Raw genomic sequence first — 16,474 nt, forward strand, 5'->3', positions numbered from 1 at the left:
GGTTTAACGTATAGTTAAATCTAGTAGACGTGCGAAAGCATGTGTTCATTCTTCAATTGGAATTGACACTTAAGCACCGCCTGAAGGGTATGACGTGATATATTTATCGGGATAATGCCCATGTATGCAGAATTGGTCATTCTCTACTCAGCAGTCCTCATACTCCATCAGTCCTCATACTCCCTTAGCAGCCCTCATACTAACCAGCGCAGTGACGCAGCGGTTAAGCGATGCGCTACTTCACTGACAGGTGGCTGTTCCTCTCACAGCCATTCGTAGGTATTGTGCAACCTGTGTTGCTCTTACCGAGCAACCCCTCACGAAGCTGACGCGATGCTCCTCCGAACTTAGCCGAGTTACTACCCGAGCATACCCGAGTATACCCGAGTATACTCGGGTAAGCTCCGGTAGTAAGTCGGGTTGTTAGGCAACGACACAAGTTCGTACGTACGTACGTACGTACGTACGGTGACAAGATTCTTGGCCGGTGTTTGTGAGCGTATGAGTGCTTTTGTACTGCAAATCGATGTCACGTCTAGTTTACCCCGCCTCTGCCCAATCTTCGATCTATTTCTTCTTCCTCCTCCTCTTAAAACATGGCACATTCTGTAACTCCTTGTTTCTTCCTTTTCATCCTCATCAAAACTATAGGCACCCCTGCGCATTTGAACGAATCCGAATTCTAACCAATAAACTGGCGAGTGAAATGTATGCATATGATCAGGAGAAAAAATGAATGTTAGAGCTAGTCAACAAAAATAGATACTCGTCGACATAACGGGACCAAAAGCCGAGGTCTTCCCGATAAGAATTCATAGTCAAACAAAAAAAAAAGCGGAACCAAGCAACGGCCTAAGGCTAGACCTTGCACGGCACGCTATTGTTCCTGCAGATATAATCATTCGAAGCAGTCACTCACAATGCGCACCACCGCTTCATCTAACAACGTCGAATTGCGGGACTTACCCGGAGCGTATACGTTCCTTGCACACAGTTGTAATTAATGTGCCCCTACTTCCCAAAGCTGCATTGATAATTGCGAGCAATGCCGCAGTCGAGGTCACTGGGATGATTTAGAACTGCTGTCGTTTACTGGCGTGCACCAAAAATAGGCACTTTGACGGCATCGAATTCCGGCCCCTTCGAAAAAGAGGCCACTATCCCCATGCTGTGTGGTATGGGGTACCGTGCATGGGACCTAGGCATGCGTTATGAAGCCCTGTGTGGTTGCAATAAATCCGGAGCCCTGCACTAGGCCGTCCTTCACACCACGTGTAGGTGCTCTGTCGCGTGGAAATATAATATTTTTAGGATTAACGTTAACGTCAAAGCTACACAGCCACCGATGCCGGTGCTGGCTATGATAGAGTTTGATCGCTGGCACAAAGTCAGAGTAATGCTTGTGTGGAAGAAGGTAAAAGTTTATTGAATGGCATTGGATTGACTACCGAGGACAACATCATCATCATCATCAGCCTTACTACACACACTGCAGGGCAAACGCCTCTCCCATGCACCTCCAATTAACCCTGTCCTATGCCAGGTGCTCCCACCGTATGCCCGCAAACTTCTTAGTCTCATCCGCCCACCTAACTTTCTGCCGCCACTTGCTACTGCTTGCCTTCTCTTGGAATACACTCTGTTACACTTAAAGACCAGCGGTTATCTTGCCTTCGCATTACATGCCTTGCCCAAGCCCATTTATTTCTCTTGATTTCAACCAGGATGTCATTAACAGCATAGGCGTGATGATAGACCTGATGTCCACGGTCATTATTGCGTATTTCCTAGCCTTTGTGGGTTTTGCAACACTTTTTTTGATGTGCATAATAGAACTAGCAGGATTATAAAGATCTGCATATCATAATCTCAGCCGTTTGCGGCTGTATAGAAATCAATTTACACCAATGTCGAGAATGTCAAAAGATGCGCCGAATTACATAGAGGGATCTCATCTTTTACTGGCGAGTAAGTTATTTCTTTCTGTGTAGCTTTGTGCTCGTTTTCACGACGTGTTTCGGTGTTACCGGCGTTAGCGTGGTGGTCTCCACTGCTACGCACAGTGAAGAAACGGTCTGAGACAACGGCATATATTGATGAACTTCATTGGCTTGAAGCATGTGCACAACTCGAGTGCAAGAGCATCAAAGCAATGTCACAGAGCCACTTCGCCATACAACGCCGGCGTCCGCTCCATCGTATGCAAGTGATAAGTACCCACGTGACCCAGAGCGCCCCAGCCGCTATTCGAATAAAGCCGGAGCGCGAGTCGAGCGCTCGGAAAGGCCCAGCCGAGTCTAGTCAGAGCGCCCGATATCGACCAGCCGAATGTGCGGTCACCTCTCAGAGCGCCCTGATATGACCAACGGAATATACGACTAGAGGCACACTTCCTTCGAGTGATTAGCGACATTTTACAGCCACAGACGGGAGCCGGGTACTCCTCAGGAATTCTGTGCAGAATATTTTGCGCTGTGATACTCTACTGCGTGACGCCAATGACTTCAGTATATCCGTCACTCCACCATCAAGCCTCATTGAACAAAAATTCAGCATATCCTGCTCTTCCAGAGCACTGTCCTGACAATCATTTCAGAAGCGGCAGCTGTCTAAGACTAACAGCAAATTGCGCACCTTGACATAACTGGTTATTTGATAAAAATATTTCGCTCACATAGCGGCTATCAGTTTACGCTATAGGCGGGCTAGTGATCAACGCATTTATATATGTGCTGATAAAAAAAATAATAATATCAGCGACTTCACATAAGAAGTCAAAGCTATTTCCCAGCTCAGAGTAAGACACTAAACACTGGATTCCCCACTGCATTTCCCCATAACCGAATATTTATCTTAGCTCGACTGTGCTCCGTGTTTCCTCAAGTGAAGAAGTCAGTAAAGCCTAGATTTCGGCAAAAAATATCGCATGTTATTACCTCGTTATTAGGCGTCCACAGAAAAAAATAAATTGTGATAAGTTGTTCCATCTTTCACTAGCTTTGGCATTACTGCGCCGCAAGAAGAAAAACGCGAACATTTTCTCACCATTCTTCAGCGAATATTTTTTGTTTGACAGCATCACATAAGCCTCTCGCTACTAATTGCTTCGATTCCTCCGTTTACCGCGGCGTCTAAAAACTTCTCGTAGTTTCCTTTTACTTGTTAGTCGTTGAGCTACTGCTTCCTTCTGCACTTGTGCGTTGGCAGCTGCGTATCTCATCTCCGCTCCGCCGACTTTCGGTCAGTTGTCCGCTAATGAGCGGGGGGCGGCAATTACGATAACACTTTTATAACTGCGACAACAACAAGAAAACAGAAAACAAGAGAAAAGCGCGAACCTTGAGCACCCCTCTCTGTCGGTGCTATTACGGGCACGCGATCGCGACTTTTCTCCTAATCGCGCGGTTGGCGTGTGGCTGCGGCGCACTTTCACCCTCCGCAGGAACCGCGACACGAACAGCGACGTAGCGAAGTAATAAAGTGACCGAAAGAATCAAACTGGTTCCTGTTTCAAAAGAGATGAGGAGGGCACGCGGAGGAGGAGAGACACACACGTATATCAAGACCGGCTGCCACCCCCCTAGTCCATGCTTTCTTTCGAGGAGGCACCGTTCTCCTCTCCTCGCAGGAATGAAAGAAAGAAGAGTTTCCACTTGAAGGAAGGTTACATGTAAGCACCGCTCTCGAAAGAAGCGGCGGTGATCGCCTGAGAACAACGCCCGCCGGCTATACAGAGGAAGGAGCGCTGGAGGACCTGTTGGCTGATAGGCGAGGAGGACGCCGAAGATTCGCGGACCAGGAAGACAAGGCACTCGGAGTCGGACAAGTTATAGCGGTCAAAGAAAGAAAAAAACAAAGCGACAAATCAAAAGAGAGAATACGAAGAGCCGAGCTCCCCCCATAACGGCCCCCTACAAAACTCCTTTACCGCAACTCCTTTCCCTTCGCCCTTCTCCGCCAAGTCGCCGTAAGCTGTGCAGGAAGGAGGGTGCAGCATCAGGCTCCCTCCCCTCGTAATGCGCTCTCCCCTTCTGCTGTCCTCCTCCCCTAAGGGGGCCCTCATCATTCGTGGTCCGTGCGTAGAGTTGTGCCGCGGACAACGCGCGGCAACGCGGCAGGTTTCTTCTTGGCGTGGAGCTGCGCACATTCGTTTAGTGGGAGGGAAAGAAGAAGGTCCAGGTTGCCACAGTGATCCAGGGCGGCGTGCCGCAAGCAGTGCGGCAAGGACGCGGGGCTGGCCGAACCGGCTCGCCCGTCGGTCGGCCTTTTCCGGCGTGTTTCGCTGGTTTATTTCTCCTTCCTTCGCTCCGTGCGACTCGTCTCTGCTTCCGCGGCGGGCACAACTCGCTCTCAACGTTAGGACCCGTTCGTCGGCCGCTTTCTATCGGAAGCTTCATCGATGACGACACGGACGACCGACCGAACGGCCCGCAGAGGACCGGCGTTGTCCGTTGCTTCCGCGAGATAACCGTCTTCACGGAGTTTGCGTCACGTTTTGTAGATGCGATGTTCCCGCTCTGTCGGCCCTAACGAGCCCTTACTACGGATCGTGTACTACGTTGTGCCATTGACGGAGGTGTGTTCGTAGCCGCAGCAGCTACTACGAGACTGCAGTCCCGTTTCGACGCCTGCCGGGGGAACAACACCGACGCCGTGCGCGTCTCAGTGGCGAGGAAGCTTTGCACTTTGGTGGAAGTCCGCATCGGACGGAAAACGTGTGGACACGGGGCGGCTTGTAAGGTGAGTTCATTCCACTCTTGCGCATCCGGATTCCGTGTCAGTGTACGTAGCGTTGCGGCCCACGGGCTTCCCACGTGTCTGAGAGGCAAGTCGTTCCTTTTGGGTGGGTGGCGAGGTTTTCGACCTTTTTCCCTGTCTTTATGGGATCATAGGTGCTTTGTGACAGCTATTTATGCGCACTGATATATATAGAGAGAAACAACGAAAAAAGTGTGCGGCGTTCGTAGACATTTATTTGTTTTCTTTCTGAGGATCATAGATTTTTGGCTTCGATTACGCCCGCAGACATCGACGTGCAAATGGTATTTAAGCATGTTAACTTTCCCAAATTGCGTCGCAACACAGGTACTTCGGTTAGCAGTCCTTAATACAGCTTGCCGCTACACAACTATATCGGCAGATGGTAGTACAGAGAATTTGTCCGAGCCCTTTTTACGCCACTACGTGTTTGGTGCGGCGCACTACTTAAAATATGGTGCAGCGTAGAGGTAAAGAAAGCTTAGCACGCCGTTACTACGTCGTGCGTCACCAGGAGCCACGTCATCTATCCATGCTGAGCGACCTCGAATACTGGGTCACATAATGAAGCCATGGGTGAGATTTTGTTGTGAGGTCTAAGGAGGAGGACCTTACTATAATATCTGTTCTATGGCTTCATCGTGGGACCCAGTATTCGTGGCTACACGGCATAAAGAAAGATGTGACCCTACGGTGGTCCACGACGCCCTGGACGTGTTAAGGAGCGGATACATATCAATATTGGTGGTGTTTTTTAGGAGTCTGATGTTTAAAACAGATCAGACGAATAACAACTGGGTCCTTGTTCACGATCTTCTATGCCCATGCAGTGCAAGTCTAGTGAGAAAAGGAAGTTAAAACCTCACAGTACGGCATTTTGCGTAGATGAATGATGCATGAGGACTCTTTCCTCCTGATGCAAAGACACACCTCTCATCGCACTAAAACCCGTCAAGCGACGGTGAATCAGAGTAGAGCAGGTCAGGTTGCATAACAGACACGATTGCGCGAGCGGGAAAAGGCATGCGATATACTGCCAGCTCCGCCTGCGAAAGCTTCATTGAGATCAGCCGTTTTGAAGTCGCCAACCTTAATTGCTCAAACGGCACTGCATAACGCTGACCCCATAGAAACTGTAACCAACACCTTATCTTGGCCTGCATCATCTCACCGGGTTGTCGCTTAATGAGGGTTATTAAGATGGCCTGATAAGTTTACAAACCGATAAGTCCATTTGGTAAGTGATAATACCTGCTCTAATTACACCAAGGGAACTGCGAACTTTGAACTTTAGGTGAACTGTAACATTCAGCATTTCTTCGTCTGCAGCTTTATGCCGAGTTGTGGTTAGGCGATAACTGTTAACGTGCTGCAGTAAGCTGATTATACTGTTTCATAAGTAATAATACCTGTTCCAACTACACGAAGGACACTGCAAACTTTTGAACTTTAGGGGAATTGTAACTGTCAGTATATCTTCGTCTGCACCTTTACGCCGAGTTGTCGTTTAACGAGAACAGTTAACGTGCAGCGATAAGCCTACAAACCGATAAGGCTGTTTGATAATCTGATAAGCCTTCGCAACGTTACACACGACTTGAGCCTGAATATCGCTGGGTTCGCCTCACCGTTGACTAAAACTGGACAAAATAAAACTACAACACGACGTAGTTGCGAGCTGCGCTGTGAACGCGCTTTTCTCTAAAATGTCTTCCGGTTTTCCGTTGTGGTCTGTTCTTCACGCTCGTTCCAGAAAAAGATTGAAAAAACAGGAAGAACTAATGTCTTGGTTGTTACGAAAAGTTGAGTGTGCTGCTTTCTCGGCAATGCGAACGAATGCCGGAAAAAGCGGTTGAAAAAAAAAACACCTTTTTGCTGGGATTCCGCGCAGTGCCCGTGTTTGTGCGCGGGTATATACAATCTTCCCTTCTCCCTGCCTTAAGAACGGGTATTTTCGTTCAGCCTTCCAGAAGCGAGTGTTACGGCGAGATCAAAGAAAGAAGAAAAGTAAATAAAAGGAGAAAAAAAATTCCGAAAATAACTTCCGCGATTGCTGTCCCGCTGCTTCAAGTCCAGACCAGTTCGAGACTCTTCGCTGCAACCTAGATTTCTTGCTTTTGTCTGAATTTTTTTCTACAGTCTTGTACAGGGGATCTGGCTGTTGCTGTCCAAGGTTTATACACAATAGCGACCAGTGCGACCTTTTCTTGTGGACAGTCTTAAAGCACATTTTTCGCCATTGCAACTCAAGGACTATAAGATACAGTCGTGACTAGCGGGCATTCTTATATCCACCGGTATCAACGGCGGGGGAGGAACAGTTTTGCTTTGGGGTAATATGGCAATGTCGGTGTAGTGTGACAAGCGACGCTTCACTAAAAAAAGATGGATGCACAAACCGAAGTCAGGGGCCCTTACAGCTTTTGAGACCACGGCAGTTAGACGAAGTTCCTAGACTTTTTTCCATAATGTTAAAACAACGCTAAGCAACAAGGACGAAGAAAGAAGGGAACACACACAATATCAGCGCATTTGTGTGTGTTCTTTTCTTTCTTCGTCCTTGTAGCTTAGCGCTGTTTTAACATTATGGAGCATTTCCAACTCGCCCAATCTGCCGTTATTCTAGACTTTTTTTCTTTTCCCCCAAGAAATGAACAGATAGCTAGCTATACCGTGTTTCACTCCCCTCTCCCACGAGCTGTCCCACCCCCAGGCAAGCGTGGCCCACGTTACCATAGCCGGTACATTTCAGAGCAACCACACTGTGGTTCAACACGCACTTATGTGTTATGGCTGAAACCTACCTGAGCAAAATTCTGCCTGTGCGACTGCTGAGTGGGGATGGGGGGGGGGGGGGGATATTTTGACTACGACTACATTACGATGCATCTATTCATGAGAGTGTCTCTCATGCAGCTCTCGCTGCAATATCTAAAACAAGAAAAGAAGGCTCACTTCATAGCGCGGAGTCTGACTGCGCACTCCAGCACCTTTGTGTATCGTCAGTGTGAACACACATTGTTAGAACGAGGAGAATATAGGGTGTGTTCTACGCGGACGTTTTAGTCACTCACAAGGCTAGTAAAGAATTATTTGGATGCCGGCAACAGGTTGTGTTCTTTTGGAGATGATGTATATATTATCTCATATTGTATATCATATCGCAGTTATTTATTGCGTCTGGATCAAGATCGCTTAAGATGACTTTTCTCGATAGAAGGTCACTTGGCTTGGATCGGTAGGAATCAACACCTGAAAAGCCCGAGTAAGGCTGTGTGTACGGCACAATATCAAGCAGTTGTGAACAAAGGAACTTAATGGAGGGAACTAAATTGTACTGATGTTTATATGGCCAGACTAACTTTACTGTTTTCTTGCAGATGCGCAGCTTGTAAGCCGGTAAACGCGTAAATAGACGGTGAAGTTAACATCACGCATGCTTACTTTGTTTTGGATTGATAGTCAGGACGTGACAACCGCTGTACACTGTTACGCCAACTTTTTTAATTGGTTTTTGGGGGGGAAAGGAAATGGCGCAGTATCTGTCTCATATATCGTTGGACACCAGAACCGCGCCGTAAGGGAAGGGTAAAGGAGGGAGTGAAAAAAGAAAGGAAGAGAGAGATGCCGTAGTGGAGGGCTCCGGAATAATTTCGGCCACCTGGGGATCATTAACGTGCACTGACATCGCACAGCACGCGAGCGCCTTAGCGTTTTTCTTCCATAAAAACGCAGCCGCCGCGGTCGGGTTCGAACCCGGGAACTCCGAATCAGTAGCCGAGCGCCCCAACCACTGAGCCACCGCGGCGGGGCTGTGCCAACTTGCCAGCACAATTTTGCTGCGACCGGAGTGTGGTCAAAAACTGCACTGCTTTTAACTGGAGGGACATAACTTGAAGCAACTATACCATCAACATTCAATGCATCTCCAGAGGAGCTATGGCCAGTCGTTCCGGCACGAAGATTGCTGCCTGCCTCGACCTATGAGAGTCACAAGAGTGACAAATAGAGCGCCTCTCTTTAGTTTTTGAGTGCAGCTCAAAATAGACGGACTGGGCAGGAAACAACCACAGGCACACGTGTTGTTTCCAGTTATGTCCACGTGTCCGTTGCGCATGCATGCCCGTTACCGTCATCTAGAACCTACAATGTCACAGCGTATATCTTAGTGTTACTCTTGAGCCCGAAATTCTCTTCTTGTGTACCTTCTACGAAAACTGAGAAAAAGTAAAAAAAAGTACAGAAAAAGCAAGAATCAAACCGGGAATCTACGACACGGAATGGACACGGGATCGTTGCGCGTACAGAGAAAGTGGCTGAAATCGAGGTCACGGCTTTAATACGGGGTCAGAAGAGCGCCTGCAGTTGCAAAGAGAACGTGAAAGGGGGGTGGCGGAGTACAGGCCCAGAGAAGCCCACGTTTAAAGTGGCTCAAATTAGCCCCAAGGTCTTCTCCTCGACGCAGTGTCACGGGGCCTGTGTCCGCTTTATACGGTGTCCTCTTTCTCAAAGCATGGTACACGATTGCGCTAGGCCGCAAAATGGCGTTGGCGTTAAGTTACAGGGCTTCACCCTACAGTGGAAAGCAGCGGGGCTGACTTACCCAAGGCATTGGGGTTTAGGGATAGTGAAGGGAAAGTAGATTTTAAGCGGGTAGAAGTAACCAAGCGAAGGTTATCTGATTGGTGACTAAAAGCAAGACAGGAGTAAAATTTCACAAGACATGGCTAGGTGGCTTGAGCCACCGCCCGATTTAAAGGGTTCAGCCGTATCCATCCATCCGCAAGCAGGTGCGCCACAGCTCGCGACAACTTCCACCGTGTGTGCCCATCTCTCTTCAATGAAACGAACGCATGCGCCTTTGTTGAGATGCTTGGTTTTATTGTTCAGGCCATGGCGCGTTACCTCAAGCTTACGCGATGCTTCGCATTATTACTATGACACCGCGGCGTAGCGTCTTCGCGCATAAATACTATAATGCCCTGTTTGAGGAGCCCAGTGGAGCCTACAAATAAATTACATGTAATTATGAATTTCGCTAGAAAATTTCTGTAAGGCTCTCTGCTGGGCCATGTGGAGTATAAATTGTGCAGAACAAACGATTTAAGGCGTAGGTGTACAAGAATAAAGCCGAATGGACAAATACTGTATTTGTGACGGAGTTTTTACTCGGACAAACATTTGCGCGGACATAAATGCAGCATGCGGGAGGACACATCACGACGGGAAGTGATAGGGGGAGCCTTATTAACTAAGCGAAACAGTCTTGTCATTCTTATAAAGGTAGTCAATTTCTTGTCTTTTATATCGGATATCTGGAGCCAGTTTTCTACGTATATCCGATAGGCCCCAACTACCTCCCGGTGGCGTGAAATCTTTCCTTTCACGGATGATCCTGACGTCATTAAAAAGAGGAATGCATCCGCACTCAATGCAGCGCAGTGGCAGCAAGCCCACGCGTAAGAACCAAAGTTATCTTTACCTTTTCATCGAAGTTGAATAGGGACCACACTTCCGGGGGTAAAGTGCATAAAAATCCTGACATAAGCGCATAAAAAACGTTGGGTGTAACTGCTAAAGAAATGCATCTCTCACCAATTTCCCACAGAAGCCCCTGTATTATGTCTTCTTCGTCCTCATATCTGGGCTATCTGCTTCTTCGTCCACACTTCTTCGCCACTTTCAACTTATTCTTCATACAGTTTCCGCCTGAATAACATGGACAACCGGTTCTTCGACACCTGCTGCAGCCGCCGCGGTGGCTCGGCTGTTATGGCGCTCGGCTGCAGGCCCGAAAGACGCGGGTTCGATCTCGGCCGCGGCGGTCGAATTTCTATGGAGGCGAAATTCTAGAGGCCCGTGTGCTGTGCAATGTCAGTGCACGTAAAAGAACTCCAGGTGGTCCAAATTTCCGGAGCCATTCACTACGGCGTCCCTCATGGCATGAGTCGCTTTGGGACGTTAAACCCCCATAAACTCAGACACCTGCTGCCATGTGCGCTGTGTGCGTATTTAGAGACAAGGCTGATTTTCAATGATATCGGAGTAATCTTGGCGCTGCAGAGCGAACTAAGGGGTGGTTTGAGATGTAAGGGAAAACTTGACATTTTAAGCCCTGGAATGCATTTTAAAATGAAATTGTTCTTCTCACCGTGTACTCACCAAAGCTACACGGGCACAGGACAAAGTTATCGCGAAACATAAGATGCTTATTTTCACTGTCTTTTGTTATCAGAGAACGTAAACGACAAGAATGCCAACCCAGAGAATGTGCAGACCAAAAAACGGAGCGGATGTGCAGGGCAGGCTGGATAGACGCAGCACCAATGCGCGACAACAGGTGCGTCGGCTTACAACGGCGACTACCTGTCGCGCGTCGTCACGAGCCAGACGACATCGCTCGTAATAACGGGACAATAACACGCTTTGCCCTGCAGTCGCCACAATATGCGCCTGTTATCTCGCAGCGACGACCTCTGCTGCGCCTTCCTTCTAGAGGATGCGAGTGACCAGTCGTAAACTGGAGGCGCCTGCATGAACCTGGCATTTTTCGTCGCCTTTTTTTTTGTTTTACGGCTGCTTTTTTTATGACTGCATATGGCGACACCCCCGCTCGACTGAGGGCAGGAGTCATCAACGCTTTCAGCGCACATAATTGCGGCGGGGCCACTTGGCTTGTCGCGACTGAATTCCACTCTTTATTTTCGCTTCTGTGAGCTCGTGGGAAATTAGATAAGGTAAATATAATCTTCCATTTCCCAATCCTCGGACAAAAATTTTGAAAATTGAATACTGTAATACACTGTTATGGAAATATTGAAGGTAGGGGTTCATTGTTCTGATGTGCAAAAGAATCTTTCTTTTAAAGTGTTTCCAACGATCGCATCGAACAGTTAAGACTGCCGTAGAAAACCAATGGGGAACGCTTTCGGCGGTAGCAAAAATGTGAATAGAAAAAAGCAACACTGCCATCCGGTGATCTGCGGATATATTGACTGTTATAGAGAAATCTTACATTACATAAGAAAATTACGTTCATAAACTGTTTCCCGCTCAAAAATGCTTTTGTCCAGAATTGTCGGGTATGCATTATCTTAAGGATTCGCAGGATATTCAGAACGTTTTCCGCATCCCCAAGACTATAGCAGTCAAACAACTTTCACGCTTACCTCGACAATAAACGCTATGTGGAAAGCGCTGGACATAACAATGAAAGTCAGACGCGTGAAAACAGAGATGCATCTCTGAACAAGGCAGGTACAGGAAACATTTTATTCGAAAAGAGACAGCGCCGGACAGCGCATGAAATGAAATAAGGGGGTAATTACTCATTTAGCTTCCACCCAAGCGCATCCATACGGCTACAAAGGAAAGATATACAGCTTTCTCAGAAATTTCACAGTTAAAAAAAAATCGCCCTGTTCCGGGGTTCGAACCCGGGACCACCGTCGCTCTACCAACTGAGCTAACCGGGTCGGCAAGCTTATCGTAGGGCGAGAGAGAATTGATCAATAACCTTTATTAAAAATTTCTCCACCCTTGGGGATTACCCTAGACGTCTGACCAGCGCATGAAGTGGTGTTCTATGTTCATTGCTTCCGTGTAACTACGAAATTCGAGACATTTGATTCATTCATTGGTATTTGTCCCTTCGCCTTCTCAAGTGGTAATTAGAAAATTTATCGCTAAGCCAGGGAGGGGGTGAGGGGCGGGGTGTGTGGCGGCAGCTCCTTCCCCCTGGTTAAATCCGCCTGAGGCTTAATCGTTTGACAGCACATTCCGGATTGACACGCTGTTCCAGACTCAAAGGAAAACCAGGAGTGAAATCTAGAAGATAATTTTAGGCAATTGATCGATGATGGCCAAGCCACAGCGACGTGGTTAGTGATAATGAAGTTTATTGTAGAAATACGTTTTCATTGTGGAAGAGATTTTTATCCCCTGGAAGCGCAAATTACTATCAAAAGGGGGCAAAAAGTTCAAGCTTTCAGATTTCATTCACCAGCATGGCAAGATTTCACCTGTAGAAGAAATTTCGTCCTGTCAGTCGCTCGATTATGCTATGTCTGCCTTGGAAGTCCTGTCTCCTCATCGTAACTCAACACTGACTTAAACGTCTCAGTTTTACTCTTTTGACCCATTGCTACAATACAAATTCATTTTGTCAGCGAATAAGCTCGTTTTTAACATACTACCAGAGCTACCAGTCGCGGAGGCGTTCATGTTAAAAACGATTTTCTTAGTCATTTCACGCCCCGCCGCGGTGGCTCAGTGGTTAGGACGCTCGACTACTGATCCGGAGTTCCCGGGTTCTAACCCGACCGCGGCGGCTGCGTTTTTATGGAGGAAAAACGCTAAGGCGCCCGTGTGCTGTGCGATGTCAGTGCACGTTAAAGATCCCCAGGTGGTCGAAATTATTCCGGAGCCCTCCACTACGGCACCTATTCTTCCTTTCTTCTTTCACTCCCTCCTTTATCCCTTCCCTTACGGCGCGGTTCAGGTGTCCAAAGATATATGAGACAGATACTGCGCCATTTCCTTCCCCCCCCCCCCAAAAAAAAAACCAATTATTAGTCATTTCACATGACTGGCATGCAGTGGTGCTGCGGGTAATTTTGCTGATTCTCGCCCATTATTAGAGTACCCACACTTCCGCAAGTTGCACCTTCTCTGCGGGCACTCTCCGGTATTCAGGACGCGTGCCCAGAGTGTACAACGCAGACTGAAAAATGGACAGAGAAATACTGTTGGCTCTGTATATACTTGAGCTACTTAAGCGAACGAGCTCGGTTCAGGCTTGGTGTGTCACTTTTAATATTTTGAAGCCATGATTAGGATCCGTCCTAGAATTAGCTACGATTTTCTGCAATGAATTTCATCCTTACGCTTGCTCGATGGCAAGATAGGGTGGTGGTGGTAAAACTCTACTGGATGCACTGGGTCGGGTTTTAGAGGAGAGTTGAGAAATGAGGACTCCCACCCAGGCAAGATAGGGTGGAATTTCTTTTTTTTTTTTTGGGGGGGGGGGGCTTTATCTTGCTATGCAGGAGCAAAGTTTATGTCAAGAAACCTACAATGCTGAACAGTTTATCGAAGATGATTCCAGGAGGTATCTTCTTTACCCAAATAAAGCAAGCGTAAAATCTACTGACGCAAGCCCCGGACATCTTAATGACCACAAAACCTAAAATATCTCGTGTATGCTACGAATAATTCTGCTTAAACACCTCCACGACAACAACCACAAGACAATAACCACAAGCACCGCAAAGAAGAACACGCCGGAGCATTAAAATATTCTTAAAAGCTCTTCGAAGTCTTGTGGCTGTCGACTGACAACGGCTGTCGCAAAAAAAAATTTGGAGGACGCTTAAGCTTCGCCTTTAAGAGTGAGACACGAAAGCGTGCTGCAGCGCTGCCAAGGGGTCCACGGAACGCCAACGCCCGTTCGGCGCGACGCCCGTTGGACAATTTAAGGAAAGGGCGCCTGTCTCACATATATCGGTGGACGCCTGAACCGGCCCGCAAGGAAAAGAAATGAAAATTGGTTTAAGGAAAGGAAATGATGCCTGTCTCACAATTCTCGCTGGACACCCGTACAGCGCCGTAAGGAAAGGAAAATCCCTTCTCTTACGGCGCGGTTCAGGTGTCCACCGAGATGCGCCATTTTTCGCTCACGGGCAAAGACGCCGACGACACCGGCTTTTCTGCGACACGAGCTCCTTTACGACGTGGCGTTAAAATTGCAACAAGCCTTCTAATGAAGTGCCATATTCTAAACCGTGCCAGATGTTAGCGACTTAACGTGGTGGTGGTGAAAAGCATTTATTAGGCTATATGTACAGTGAGTTGTTCGGGGAGAGGCCCCTAGTGGGCATCGACCCTTACAATAGTAGGCGGAGTCGCTCATTCCGGGACCCCGTTGGTCCTGACCGCTGCGCAGGTCTGCCGAACCAGGGCCTGTTGGGCCGATAGTTCCTTGCAGCCGAGCAGAGCCGCCTCCCAGACCTCTCGGGTAGGGGAAGGGGTGATGGAGGGCAGAGAAGGATTTTGAATGCATGCCCAAACCACGTGAAAGGTGTCTGCCACCTCCCCACAGAATGAGCAGCGGCCGTCAAAAGAAGTGTCAAAGTGCTTGAGAACCGCCGGGCACAGCAGGGTGTTTGTAAAGAGCCTAAGGAGAGTTCGTTCGCCAGCTTTACCCAGTCCCTTCATAGGAACCGGGTAGCGCCGGTGTTCGGCGCGATAGTGCTGTGATATCTTTAACAGAAAGAAGAGGGATTTGATCCAGGTTAAGGTCCTCCCAAAGAACGCCTGGTACCCGGTAAGTGAGTGCGCGGGCTGCCTCATGGGCGGCTTCCTTACCTGGCATGCCTTGGTGGCCGGGGACCCATATGATTGAGCGGTGAGTTGGATCGCAGTCGCGAGTACTGTGATGAAGGATTTGGTGAGCAAGTGGAGTGATCCAACCGAACTCAAAGTTACGACAGGCTCCGCAAGAGTCTGTGAGGATGAATTTAGAGTCGGGATGGGAGGCTGCGAGGGCGATCGCTACCTCCTCCGCATGAGTTGAGCTGGGCGCCCTGAACGAGAGGGCGTCCACCTGTTTTCCCTCGTGTACGACTGCAGCCGTGTACCATTCCCCCCTAGAGTGGTGGTAGGGGCCTGCAATGTTGACGTAGAAGACGTGTTTCTTTGAGCCATAGTGGCGGTGCAGGGCATCCGCCCGCGCCTGGCGCCGGCCATTATGGTCCTCCTTGTTCATCTTAGTCGGAAGGGGTCGAACGTAGAGGGCGCGTCTCCACAGTACGGGCACTCGAACCCGTTCCATTGTATGATGGTCATGTTTTATGTGTAACCGGTCCAAGAGGCGGCGACCGGACACGGTCTGAGCGAGACGCGTGTATTGGTTAGCGAGATGCGCCTCGCGAAGCTCCCTATAGGTGTTCACCATCCCCAACGCGAGCAGTCGCGCGTTGGAAGTGGAGATCGGGAGATTGAGGGCTCTCTTGAAAATTTTGCGGAGGACAGCCTCCAAGCAATCTTCGTCATGTTTCCGTAAGCGGAGGTAAGGAGTCGAGTACAGTACTCGACTAGTTACGAAGGCATGGGCGAGCCGCACCGCATCCTTACTTCGCAACCCTCCTCGCTTTTTGGAAACGCGGCAAACCATTCGGCCCACCTGGTCGCCGACTCTGCGGAGTTTGGCAAGGGTCGTGTCTTGCCTTTCGATGCTGATTAATGAAGAGACCGAGTATTCGTAGCTCCTGCGCTTCACGGATGGGACCGCTGGTGAGATAGAGCTGAATGGAGATTTTGCATTTCGGAGAATGTCGAATATGCGCAAATTCAGACTTGGACGGGGAGCACTGGAGGCCGCAGTACGTAGCATAGTGGTCTGCTGTGCGCGCCGCTGCTTGCAGGCATTCCTCCATCTCTCCTATGTTTCCCGTAGTAGCCCAGATGGTGATGTCATCGGCGTACAGTGCATGCTGAACACCGCCGACACCCGCCAGCTGCGCTGGGAGGTGCATCATGGCAATATTAAAGAGAAGCGGTGACAACACAGCGCCTTGTGGTGTGCCCCGCGTTCCCATCTCAAACGGGCCGTACTCGGTCTCTTGTAAGCGTATATAGGCCAAGCGGTCTGTTAAGAAATGTTTGATGTAGTTGAATGTACGAGGACCGCAGTTGGTCTCGCTAAGATGTTTTAATA

The 16,474-nt window shown here is 48.7% G+C and overlaps 1 protein-coding gene across 1 annotated transcript in view; it reads left to right on the forward strand.

Annotated features, from left to right (window-relative positions):
• The first annotated feature begins 3,708 nt into the window (after nucleotides 1-3,708).
• Nucleotides 3,709-16,474, forward strand: part of LOC144108799 (carbohydrate sulfotransferase 1-like) — a 59,032-nt gene continuing 46,266 nt past the window's right edge. The window contains exon 1 of the mRNA XM_077641980.1: nucleotides 3,709-4,740. The gene's annotated coding sequence lies outside the window, so the exon portion shown is untranslated. The remainder of the gene's footprint in view (nucleotides 4,741-16,474) is intronic.

Source organism: Amblyomma americanum, chromosome 10 (assembly GCF_052857255.1).
Source record: "Amblyomma americanum isolate KBUSLIRL-KWMA chromosome 10, ASM5285725v1, whole genome shotgun sequence".
Taxonomy (NCBI): Eukaryota; Metazoa; Arthropoda; class Arachnida; order Ixodida; family Ixodidae; genus Amblyomma; species Amblyomma americanum.